General features: G+C 35.1%; 1 protein-coding gene and 1 long non-coding RNA gene across 2 annotated transcripts in view; both read right to left on the bottom strand.

Annotated features, from left to right (window-relative positions):
- LOC127836922 (discoidin domain-containing receptor 2-like) overlaps positions 1–13,415 on the bottom strand; it is a 207,178-nt gene that overhangs the window by 99,548 nt on the left and 94,215 nt on the right. The gene's annotated exons all lie outside the window — the stretch shown is intronic.
- On the bottom strand, positions 8,380–10,569 carry LOC127836929 (uncharacterized). The gene is made up of 3 exons (XR_008029005.1): positions 10,537–10,569; positions 9,113–9,319; positions 8,380–8,455 (listed from the first exon to the last, which is right to left on the bottom strand). It is a non-coding gene; the product is annotated as an uncharacterized LOC127836929 (long non-coding RNA).

Consider the following 13,415-nt stretch of genomic DNA (forward strand, 5'->3'; position numbering starts at 1 on the left):
ACATTAAAAATATCCTTGAAACATCCTTGAAATTCTTCAAATACAGTGTAAACAAGAAATATCTTTAAACAAGAGAGCCAAGACGGCCCTAGTTCGCTCACCTGAGAGGAGTCAGTTCATTCAATCTTTACCAAATGTCAAACATGACCTAGATACTGTCCAGACAATCATCCTGGTCAAGTTTCATCATTATTTCATCTGCGAGTCATGATCAATATACCTATGAAGTTTCATGATCCTAGGCGTAAGCATTCTTGAGTTTTCATCCAGAAACCATTTTTCTAAGTTGAGTCACCGTGACCTTGACAGCCATTGTGTGAATACGTTATTTGGCACTGTGACCTTGACCTTTGACCTAGTGACCTGATAATCAATAGAGGTCATCTGCGAGTTACGATCATTGTACCTATGAAGTTTCATGATCCTAGGCATAAGCGTTCTTGAGTTATCATCCAGAAACCATTTTACTATTTCAGGTCACCATGACCTTTACCTTTGACCTAGTGACCTGAAAATCAACAGGGGTCATCTTCGAGTCATGATCAATGTACCTATGAAGTTTCATGATCCTAGGCATAAGCGTTCTTGAGTTATCATCTGGAAACCATTTGACTATTTCCGGTCACCGTTACCTTGACCTTTGACCTAGTGACCTGAAAATCAATAGGTGTCATCTACGAGTCATGATCAATGTACCTATGAAGTTTCATGATCCTAGGCCTAAGCGTTCCTGAGTTATCATCCGGAAACCATTTTACTATTTTGGTTCATCGTGACCTTGACCTTTGACCTAGTGACCTGAAAATCAATAGGGGTCATTTGCGAGTTATGATCAATGTACCTATGAAGTGTCATGATCCTAGGCCTAAGTGTTCTTGAGTTATCATCCGGAAACCATTTTACTATTTCGGATTATTGTGACCTTGACCTTTGACCTAGTGACCTGAAAATCAATAGGGATTATCTGCAAGTCATGATCAATGTAGCTATGAAGTTTCATGATCCTAGGCATAAGCGTTCTTGAGTTATCATCCGGAAACCATTTTACTGCTTTGGGTCACCGTGACCTTGACCTTTGACCTAGTGACCTGACAATCAAAAGGGGTCATCTGCGAGTCATGATCAATGTATCTATGAAGTTTCATGATCCTAGGCATAAGTGTTCTTGAGTTATCATCCAGAAACCATTTTACTATTTCTGGGTCATCGTGACCTTGACCTTTGACCTAGTGACCTAAAAATCAATAGGAGTCATCTGCGTGCGAGTCATGATCAATGTACCTATGAAGTTTCATGATCCTTGGCATAAGCGCTCTTGAGTTATCATCCGGAAACCATCTGGTGGACGGACAGACCGACATGAGCAAAACAATATACCCCCTCTTCTTCGAAAGGGGGGGGGGGGCATAATGAGAAAACTGCCCCCCTCCCAGCAGCCATGTTATTCAACTGACGGGAACCATTTTTGAACTCAACTCTCGTATCAAGGAACCAAATGTTCTGAGCAAATTTCATGAAAATTGGGCCAAAAATGTGACTTCTACTGTGTTCACATGTTTTTACTTTATACATATAGGGAAAAATGCCCTGCCCACTGGCAGCCATGTTTTTTTACCAATCCCGACCATTTTCAAACTTGTCCGAGATATCAATAAAACCAATGTTTTGACCAACTTTCATGATGATTGGGCAAAAATTGTGACTTTTAGAGTGTTTACAAGGTTTCTCTATAGCCAAATAGGGAAAACTGCCACTATATACATATAGAGAAAAATGCCCCGCCCACTGGTGGCCATGTTTTTTCACCGATCTCAACCATTTTCAAACTCGTCCGAGACATCAATTGAACCAATGTTTTGACCAACTTTCATGATGATTGGGCAAAAATTGTGACTTCTAGAGTGTTTACAAGGTTTCTCTATAGCCAAATAAGGAAAACTGCCCCGCCCGCTGGCGGCCATCTTTTTCAATGGATTGGAACAACTTTTGAACTCAACCAAGATATCATTAAGACAAACATTTTGACAAAGTTACATGAAGATTGGGCATGAAATGTGACTTCTACAGTGTTTACAAGGTTTTTCTTTTTTTGACCTAGTGACCTAGTTTTTGACCCGGCACAACCCAGTTTCGAACTCGGTCGAGATTTCAGTGGGACAAAGCTTCTGACCAAGTTTCATGAAGATGGGACAAGAAATGTGGCCTCTAGAGTGTTTACGAGCAAATGTTAACGGACGGACGGACGGACGGACAAAGACCGGTCACAAAAGCTCACCTGAGCAATCAGGTGAGCTAAATAGATATATTGCATTGATAGTTCAATGAATGAGATCAAGGATAGCGAATGTCTTTTTCTGTGCAGTTCTTAGCTGCATCACACGCAGTACGGGATGTTACGCGGAGTTTTCGCGGCTTATTTTACATTATTACCGGTACATATTGCTGGTCATAAACCTATATAGATACAAAACAGAAAACCAAAAGAAGAATGGAAGTGAAATTAAAACATATGAGTCAACCGGCCACACGCGAAGTATCCGTATTTATAGGCGCGTTCTTCGAACAAACCTGATTTAGTGGTTTGTCTGGCATTGCTATCTGATTCGATTATTAACAGAATCCAGAATCATCGCGCTCATGCTTAATACATTAGTCAATATGGTGGAATAATTATTGTTAAATTAATCAAAAATAATATTTATCATTGTATTGTTGGAAACACATTAAGAATCTATTATTGACATACCATAATTATATTGCTGAATATCTTTATTTTCACATTTCTGGTCTAAAGAAAATTCCAGGTCACCTAGTTCACGGATAGCGTCTTTATTATATAACGATTATTTTACTGGCCGCGAACTCCGGTGATGACCTGTATATAAACTCTGACATTCACACACTGGCGGCAAATTGACCCAATACCTCGCGGGTTGAAATGCAATGCATTACTGAGGCCTCGCTTCCACTGCTCTTTATACTTTTACATGTTAACATGTTGACAGGAATATGGAAGTAAGTACTAAATATGAGAACATAGCCTTTAAGTATAAACGCTTTTGCCCTGACAATCCTCTGAAATTAAAAGGTGCACGCACAAACTGTATTGATGTCGAGAATTGAGTGTAAAACTGTTCTATCTATTAAAGGGATCTTTTCACCGTTTGGTAAATTGACAAAATTGAAAAAAGTTGTTTCAGATTCTCAAATTTTCGTTTTAGTTATGATATTTGTGAGGAAACAGTATTACTGAACATTTACCATAGTCCAATATAGCCATTATATGTATCTTTTGACGATTTGAAAACCTAAAAATTATAAAGCGTTGCAACGCGAAACAATTGAATAATTTGGAGAGTTCTGTTGTTGTCGTTTAAATTTACGAAACTATGAAGATTGCTTATATAAGGTATAAAATACTTAAACTGTGTATACCTGGCGGAATAGCCGAGAGGGCTAATGCGTTGTTACTTCAGACTAACTCCAGGACTCCGGGGGTCACTGGTTCGAGCCCTGGTACCGGCTACATTTTTTTCCTTTTGTTAATTTTATTCTTGATTTTTTACTGGAGCTTTTAAGATCCAATGTTTACATTTATCAATATAAAGCATTTAATGACAAACTTCAAAATATGCCAAAATCTGTGAAAAGGCCCCTTTAAGCCTTTTCATTAGAGATAAAATTGTTTCATGCAGTAAAACAGTGTTACAAAGACGCGGATGTTTCCAATGTTCTGGTGGTATACTCAAATCAGCCAATGAAATAAATGAAGTGTATTCATTCGTACCTAGCCGCGGGAAATTTTATTTGAATGTTATTGGACACTTACAAAGGTCAGGTAAGGGGAAAAGCTGGCTTAATACAGCTACGCCGAAAAAATAAGAGCAGAATTTTACCAAATTACATGATGCTAGACCCTTTGGCAACTTTGAATATTTACAATGCAAGTAATGTTTTGCACTTTAAATAGGTGTCAGGCATTCATTTCAGCAAGTGTCAGTCTGTTAAGTTAATGCAAATGTAGATAACAAACTCTTTAAATGGACAGACAGAAGTTGACATTATCAGACTAACATTTGCATACTACAACCAAATCCATTTTAAACTTGTGACAAGAGGATTTTAAAGCAACAGGTAACTGAAGTAGCAAGAAAACATGTCACAATCCTTAAGAATATACAATCGTCTCATGTCTGCCAACAAACCATTGAGGACTCTAGAACAAAAATACCCTGTGTAGGACTGACAATGAAAGTCCAACATAGAAATAATAAATCAACCAGGCACCTGCTCCCCAGCTAAAAACCTGAGATCATCTTCTACAAAATTAACAACTAATCTTTAAGATTTATTAATAGTTTAAATCACACCCATTCTAATAATTATGGTAACCAACAATTTTTCATAAAATTTCTCAAATTTCCATCACCGACCTACCAATCCCTTCCCATGATGCTTTTTACTAAATAACCCAGCTCCTGATTGGTCAAATGACCCCACACTATGTCATGTGACACCCATGATCACAGCTTGAAACCCATTACCCATAATGCACCATGCTGAGCCATTCTGATGCAATGTCCCCTTTTTAGTAGGTTTAAATATCATACACAGCTGTAATATAATATGATGAGAAAGGCGGAAATGTGAAAATATTTTTTACATCACCATTTGTCCTAATGAAAGGCAATTTGCAACATTTGCTGCAGATAATGGCGACTTCAGCGATTGTTGTCACTAAACTAACTCATGTTATCAAACTGTTGACATGGATGCAGCAAGCTGAAACAGGAAACTGAAAAGTTTCAAATTGCATCACTGGGCAGGAATCTTTTTTAACAAGTTTTTTTAATGACAAGTGACAATTTATAGTATTGCTACAAAAATTGTTTTCAAGTAATTTCAAGTGTGAAATTTAAAGACAAAAATAAATCTGAAATTCGTCACATTGTCCTTGCTTACCCAAACACACAGAAAATCATGTACTTTACTTTTATTAGGGTACATTTATCAAATTAAGTAGAAACCCCAGAGAAGTGTCATCATTTTGTGAGTAAATTGTCTTCTTAACAGGCTTATTATTGCCAAGTTGGTATTAAGCACCTATTAATCATGCCCAGGGAGCTGTTTCACAATGAAGGCCACATAATTCCCTGTTAACTCATTCATTTCAATCGCTATTAAGTTTGACTAACAATTTTACCCACTGCTATTTCAGTAGATACTCAAATCAATGTCAGGTATTTTAGGAACTTAAAAAAAACTTAATTAATTATCTGGAAATAAGTTGCATGTCACTATGCAATCCATTAATCAAAATTATGACATGACGATTTGCATTTTAAGTTTTGATAGTGGTGTTTTATATCATGCCCATTTTAAAATTAGCTGATTCCTATTTTTTGACCGACAGCAGAAATACACAAAATTAGCTCTATCAGGGACCAAACTACCGACACAGCAGACAATGTTGGGTTAATTCATAAACAAACAGTGTGCAAAACCACAGGTGGTTAGCGTGTGGCTATGATATTAATTAGTGAAAACATCATTTTGAATGATAAATAATCATATTATAACGAAAAATTAACTTTTCTGAAGAAAAAAAATTTCACTATCAAATATATATATAACAAGGTATGCAACTCAAAATCACCCCAAAACGGGGTGCATCGCTTTGAACAGCCATATCTTCATCAATTGTGCAGCGATTTTCACGATCTCGGTCTTATTCAACGCAGAAATGAATTTCCTTTCTGGAAATGTATATGTCTTGCAATATTTTTACAAATGCTGGGTCAACTTTTAAGAAATAACACGATACACAACACGCATGACCCAGTTGACACAACGGGCGACGGACAAAAAGCTATCACAAAAGCTCACCAACAACTGATTAACTTTTCTTCACATTTTATTTGGCACAGAAATTATTTAAATATCATTGCATTATACAAAAAATAGAATAAAACTAAATCTCTCAAGAAATTACATTTTGGGAATTTTTGTCAAGATAATGTCTAAAAGTCAAGACATCAAAATCAAGTAATTTACACCTAGCATTCTGCCAACTGCATTCCATACTAGATTTCTGGAAACATGTGTGAAAAGCATTGAGCATATTTAAACCAGAAGCACATGAGTTCAATGAATTATGACTTTATTTAAATGTCTATAAACTGGCATATCAAAGACAATTAACTAGAATGTAATAGTCTCTTATCCTTTTTAACTGTATCTGCAAAGGTCACATTAGCCTTAATTGATTTAATTATCATCACAGACATGTTAATTCTAATAGCACATTAAACACAGAACCAAGTGTTTCAAACAGAACAGATAAAGAAAGTGTACACTACAAGAATTTTTTTGTCAAATGATTGTGCTAGATAAAAAACTCAAAAATAATTGGTGTTGTTTAAAGACAAATCATCAATGCACAATTTACATAAAGTGGATTTTATTATTACATGTATTCTTTTTCGACATAAATCCTTTTGGAAACTAACAAAATTACTGTCACATGATTACCGTAAGTCAATAAATGACCGTGATTTTTCTCATAAATTAACTTGTATTTTGTTATCTTTTATTATACCATAACAGCTTGCCTAACAACACAAGTCATTCAGAACATTTGCTTAATCAAAGATAAGAAATTACCAGCAAAAAATATTTTACACTGGCATTGCAATAATCCTTATTTCACCCAGAAAACAATTTCTCATCGGGGAGTATTATCCACATATTATCCATTCCTGATAGCGCAAATGGGAATGGTTACAATTAGATTTGATAAAGTCGCTTTATAAATTACTACAGTACAGCGTATATTAAGCCAATTAGACGCATTTATTATCAAAGTGTTCAGAAATATGTCTTTGGCAGTGCTGGGGATTTCTTGGATGCTTTAATAATTGTAAAACACAGAATTGTTTCAAAGATTGATCTTTTGTTCTAATACCAATTTGATCCCATAATTATATGACTGAAAACGCATCAATCCCACATGCTATCAGGATCGGTCTAAACACATCATCCACAATTTATCATTGTCAACTTGTGAAATATGGTTTGTACAATAATTTTCCTGTAGGAAAGAGACACTAAGTCGGATTAAAATTCTCATGGACAGTTTATTACATTAAAATATTCTCGGCTCTGTAAAGTAATGTTGTATGTTACTATCAGAGTGAAATAAGGCACATAATAACAAATGATTTAAACAATCATTTTGTATGCATCAATATGATTTTTAAGGTACCTACTAAAAAATGATGAAAAAAACACAATTTTACGATGAGTGGTATACATCAATATGATTTTAATTAACTGTACAGTTGATTTAGTATCTTGTTCATTATTACTAATAATGATATCTTACTCTTCTATTATTGTTTTCCCATTTTAAATTAGTCTTCAATTGCACTACTTTTTTGAAGAAAGAACAAACTTTGATAAAAAAGTTTCCCAATCAGTATCTTATAGTGTCAAAGTTGATAATCATTATCTTGTAATAAAAAGAAGTCAAAATTTGCTGGATGACTAATACTGTGGATCAATCATTCCTAATACCATTCAAGCAAGAGAACAACGAAATGTATCTTTTACATGTGGGGCCATGAAATTGTTTGTTTTATACAACGACTGAGAACAATAATTTATGGAAAACTATTAAAAATAACAGATGAAATTGATGCACAGAAATCCTTAGGTAAATCATCAATAACACAATTTCGCACATGTCATGCACGTGTCTGTTATATTAATTAATTAAAAATTAATTGAAATGGTCCTTACACAGAAGTGTCTAAATAGCTATAAATCAGGCCATAACTAGAATCTGTAAATCACTATTCAACAGGACTATTGGAACTTGTGACTCAATGTGAATCAATCCATTATTTATTAATTATTAGCACTGCAATTCCCATAGCAATTTGTAGCCCCATTACGTCATAATATCATACAAAAATGTTTCTGAAGAACCAAGTCTTCTTTGACAAATCACGAGTTTGCAGCGAAGCGGACTTACAAAGAAAACAAGCCTTTTGCCAAGAAAATGAAACTTTGACTGGAATTTTACAAGGCCGCACATATACAGGAGCATTGAAGCCATCAAAATTTCAGAAGTGTAGCACTTACCATTCTACAAATATTATAAAATTAATGTGCTTATTGTATAATATTATTTTTTTATTTCAAATGATAAGTTAATTATCTTTTACTTCATTGTTTTGTTTATATTGACATATTTTCATGTAACATTTCATTGTTTACTACTTTAGACATTTACTAATCATTCTTCTAGACAGTTTTACAATATTTTCTTGCGGAAACATGCATTCCACATAAATATCCCAGTGAAAACACAATTACCTGTAGTTTTTTTTGCTGCAACATATTTCCCAACTGACAAGTCAATTCCCCTCGCAGGAGCACATTTTCTGCTTCACTATTACAGAAAATTATTCATGTTAAAACATACAAATATGTTTCTGCCTGACTTGAGTTACAACACTTTTTGCAAGGATTGCGTTAAATGAGGTGTTAAATCTGCTTGATCAATCTTATCCTCTGATTAAAGTGTACTACAGAACATTTTCAGGAGAGATAGATTTCCTTGGAGTCCTAGATGAATAGATCATATGTTGATTTACTTTTATATTCCTTCTAATTATACTCAATCCCATAAATTTCTTTATATCCTTTTTACAAAATTCTGATTGACAAGGAGATACATAAAGCCAGGAAATGTTTTTGGATGATTACGTTTGGTACAGAATTCTGTTACAGTAGGAGATGGTGCATAAGCAAAATAAAACAAATACTTTCACATGAGGGGAGTACTTTTTGTTTACATAAAATAATCACCAGAGCATGGCTATGAAAATCACAATCATTAAAATGCCATTCTTATGCATTCAAAATTAAATATAGCTTTTAAAGTTGTGATTCAATCTTTTATGCACTTCTTCTTACTCATTATATTTTTCTCAATTAAATTGGCTATCTGAAGCTAATGACCAGTATTAATTGGCATTTTACTTTTATAGCTAGCACAGAGGAATTCATATAAATAAATAAATAAATTATGATAAACACAAGATACCCGGATCACAAGGGGTTGATCTAGCTCCATCTCAAGGGGTTGATCTAATTGGTCCAGTGTCTAAACTTTCTCTGACTATCTCTGGTGACCAGAGAGGCCGGTTCTGGTCGGATGATTTTTCACACAGTTATGGCCCTTTGAAATTTTCCGTTAACTGTACATTTAGTGCAATTCTCGTCCCCCCAACTACTAGACGTTTCCTTTTATCTGAATATATAGTGCAATATTGTGGCAAAAAAAACCTTTGGGGAGCATCACCCGTCTCCGATGGTTTCTTGTTTTTAATGCTTCTCGGTTTAATCTAAAGGGAGCTGTATATTAAGGTATAAAAAATAAGTTTTTAGAAACATAAAACTTTTACCACTCGATAATATTTTATGATAATTATAATTAAATTTCAAAGCAAGCCTGTAAAACAGGTAAAGTACACCAGGTGCAACGCTCAAACCAACCACCATGGGAACAGTCGCATACATAGTGTTGTACACTTTAAGAAAAGTCAATTACTATAATAATGATACACTGCAACGTTGATATATCGCGGTTGGTGGGGTCCAAAGATTGCGAGCCCGATGTATCCGGAGCGCGATATTACTCGGGAAAAGTCTAACTTAATTGTATTGCAGTTAATTTGTCAAATTTCCCCAATGTTTACATTTTATATATGGCTATTTATTTTTATCATAAAATACAAAATGTATATTATATTTTTTATTTTCATTAACGATCGCTCGCAAATCAGCTAAAAATAAGAATTCTTGCTGTTAAAAAAAACGTATAAAATATAATTGTGCATAGATTCGAATTTACCCTTATAAATAGTCCCAATAAAGGAATCGAAACAGTTTAACGGTAACGATATAAAGCATGTTTTAATTATAATTTATTAAGAGGAAATGTCAATGTCACATAATTTGCGAGATGCCGTGGTACTTTAGTTGACATGTACAACGAAACTTTTAATGGAAATTAAATTATCTCAATGTTGTACCCGCTACAAAATTTTTATTTATAAATAAATACACCCACGCAAATTTTCGCGCGCTTTTTATCAGGACAAAGAAATTCATGACCAGTACTGAAATTGAACGATTTATATACTAGTAAACTGCCATTATTACCTTTGCAATGACACTAATTGGTTATTTCTTAAGTGTTAAAAACAACCTCAGCCGTGTGTAAACAACACTGTCACTAATCGACTGTTTTTCACGCTTCACTGCTTTCAATAGAAAGCCGCGAAATATAGGGTGTTAATACTAGCTAGAACCGTTTTTTTGCTGTTAGCAAATTCTCAGATTAAAACCTGTCATTTGTCGGATTTTTGGGTGCCATAGCCAAATGCGATATATTGGACAGCACGATATACCGGTCCGCGATATATCGGCGTTGCAGTGTACTGGTGTAATAACATTGAGTTTAACCAAAACTAAAGTTGGCAGCACTTAAGCAACTCTGGGGTTTCCCAATGTGAACTTCATAATCTTATTAAGGCAAGACAGCGCTAAGTGTCAGTGGCACAACTTTTGGGATCATCTCTAATCTTTTATCAGAATAATGGCTCAATAACAGAGTAATACAAGGTATAATTTCAACAAACAAGATAGTAAAGTGGCAGCCATGATAGCAGAAATGACCACTAAGATAATGAAATTACCCCAAAGATAAAATGGTCCCACTTGTAGAGCAAGAATTAGTTTACAAACTACACAAACTACAAGCAATTATTATTGTGTACAAACATTGAATCCGTGGAGAAGGATGCAGCGTTTTGCACTTCCCAGGTGGTTTTGATAAGGAGCCCCTTGTGGTTCAGTTCAAGTTGTAAGTAAAGGGTCAGGTCATCCTGTTGGTCATTTGAGTCTATGTATCAAAAATAATTGTCATCTTAGATGGTAACATTTATGTCACGTCAATCGGACAATTAAAGGACAAATCAGGAATGGTCACTAGCAACTTGCTATCAAGTGCACACTTAAAGGGCCAGTCAAATGATGTATGGTCACTTCTATGATGTCAAGAGGTAATTTAAAGGCCAAGTGATAGTCATGTATAGTAGAGACCGTATTGTGGGCAGTGGTCAAGAGTACCTTGGTTTAATCCATTTATGCCTAGCGTCTAGAAAAAAGGCCTTGGCAAACAGCGTAGACCCAGATGAGGCGCCACATGGTGTGGCGTCTCATCAGGGTCTGCGTTGTTTGCTTTAGCAATTTCTGTAAGAAATCTTCTAAATATAGAAATAAATATACTAGGCATCCCTCATTTTGGAAATAAATTGATCCAATTAAGAAGCATGGGAGAGTCCACTAGGCAAAAATGGGTTAACTGCTGGTTGATTTCAGTTAAAGGCAAGTAAATTGTTAGTGGTTGGTTTTCACTGAAATCTATGTTTATCTTTTTTTAAGGTCAACATCATGTTTATTTTTTCAGTTGGTTAGTTTTGTCAATTGGTCAGTGTGTGATGTCACTTTTGTCTAAGCAGTTTATTTTCTCAGTCTCTTATGCATGAATTGAATCATTTAACAAGCATAAATAGAGATAGATAATTATATTTTTCATTTTTAACAATCTGACACATCATTCTAGCAAAATATGCTGCTTCTACAAAAACAGCTGGATGGTAAATCTATTTTATAAAAACTTATAAAAATAAAGAAGTTGTGAAAACATATCAAAACCAGGGCCCTCTCTTGCCGCCAGGGGAAACCACCCACATCCCTCATGAGGGGGAATTTCGCGTCGTTTTGGGCGAAAGGGGAATTTTAGAAGATCTTTTCACCAACCATTCAACACCTAAAATTGCTATATTTTAATGTGATTTACATAAATATACATTTAATCTAAGGTTAGTAGCATTATACCAGCTGGCAACATAGGTATAAAATTAAAATTTTTAGCAGAAAAAGGGGAAAAAAGGTATACTTTTTTCATGGGGGAAGCCGCCGATATTCGGTAAAAAGTGCAAAACAAGGGCCCTGAAAACAACTATATCTACATGTATAACCATAAAGCCATACAGTCAGTTTATCCATTCAACACCTCTACATACAACCATAGTCATAGGGTCAGTTATACCATTCAACACCTCTAAATACAACCATATAGCCATAGGGTCAGTTTAACCATTCAACACCTCTATTAACACTATTACATAAAACTATAAAGCCATATGGTTACTTTAACCATTCAACACCTCTGTATACAACCATCATAGAGCCATAGCGGAAGTTTAACCATTCAACACCCCTATTAACAATATAACATACGACCATAAACCGATAAGAGTCACTTTAACCATTTTACACCTCTACATACAACCATATATCCATAGGGTCAGTTTAACCATTCAACAATTCTACATACAACCATAGAGCCATAGGGTCACTTTAACCATTCAACACCTCTACACACAACCATAGAGTCATGGGGTCATTTTAACCATTCAACACCTCTGCATACAACCATAGAGTCATGGGGTCATTTTAACCATTCAACACCTCTACACACAACCATAGAGTCATGGGGTCATTTTAACAATTCAACACCTCTACACACAACCATAGAGTCATGGGGTCATTTTAACCATTCAACACCTCTGCATACAACCATACAGCCAAAGGGTCAGTTTACTCATTCAACACCTCTACATATAACCAAAGAGCCAAATAGTCAGTTTAACCATTAAACACCCCTGTTAACACCACTACATACAACCATAAAGCCACAGAGTCACTTAAGCCATTCAACACCTCTTAACATACAATCATAGAGCTATAGGGTCAATTTAACCATTCAACACCTCTACATACAACCATAGAGCCATAAAATCAGTTTAACCATTCAACACCTCTGCATACAACCATACAGCAATAGGGTCCGTTTAATCATTCAACACCACTTAATATAACCAAAGAGCCAAAAAGTCAGTTTAACCATTCAACACCCCTATTAACACCTCTACATACAACCATAAAGCCAAAGAGTCACTTTAACCATTCAACACCTCTTAACATACAACCATAGAGCCATACTGTCACTTTAACCATTCAACACCTCTACATACAACCATAGAGCCATCAAATCAGTTTAACCATTCAACACCCCTATTAACACTATAACATACAACCATCATAGAGCCATAGGATCAGTTTAACCATTCAACACCTCTACATACAAACATAGAGCCATAAGGTCACTTTAACCATTCAACACCTCTACATACAACCATAGAGCCATAAAATCAGTTTAACCATTCAACACCTCTGCATACAACCATACAGCCATAGGGTCCGTTTAATCATTC

The sequence above is a fragment of the Dreissena polymorpha genome, chromosome 7 (genome assembly GCF_020536995.1).
Source record: "Dreissena polymorpha isolate Duluth1 chromosome 7, UMN_Dpol_1.0, whole genome shotgun sequence".
Lineage (NCBI taxonomy): Eukaryota > Metazoa > Mollusca > Bivalvia > Myida > Dreissenidae > Dreissena > Dreissena polymorpha.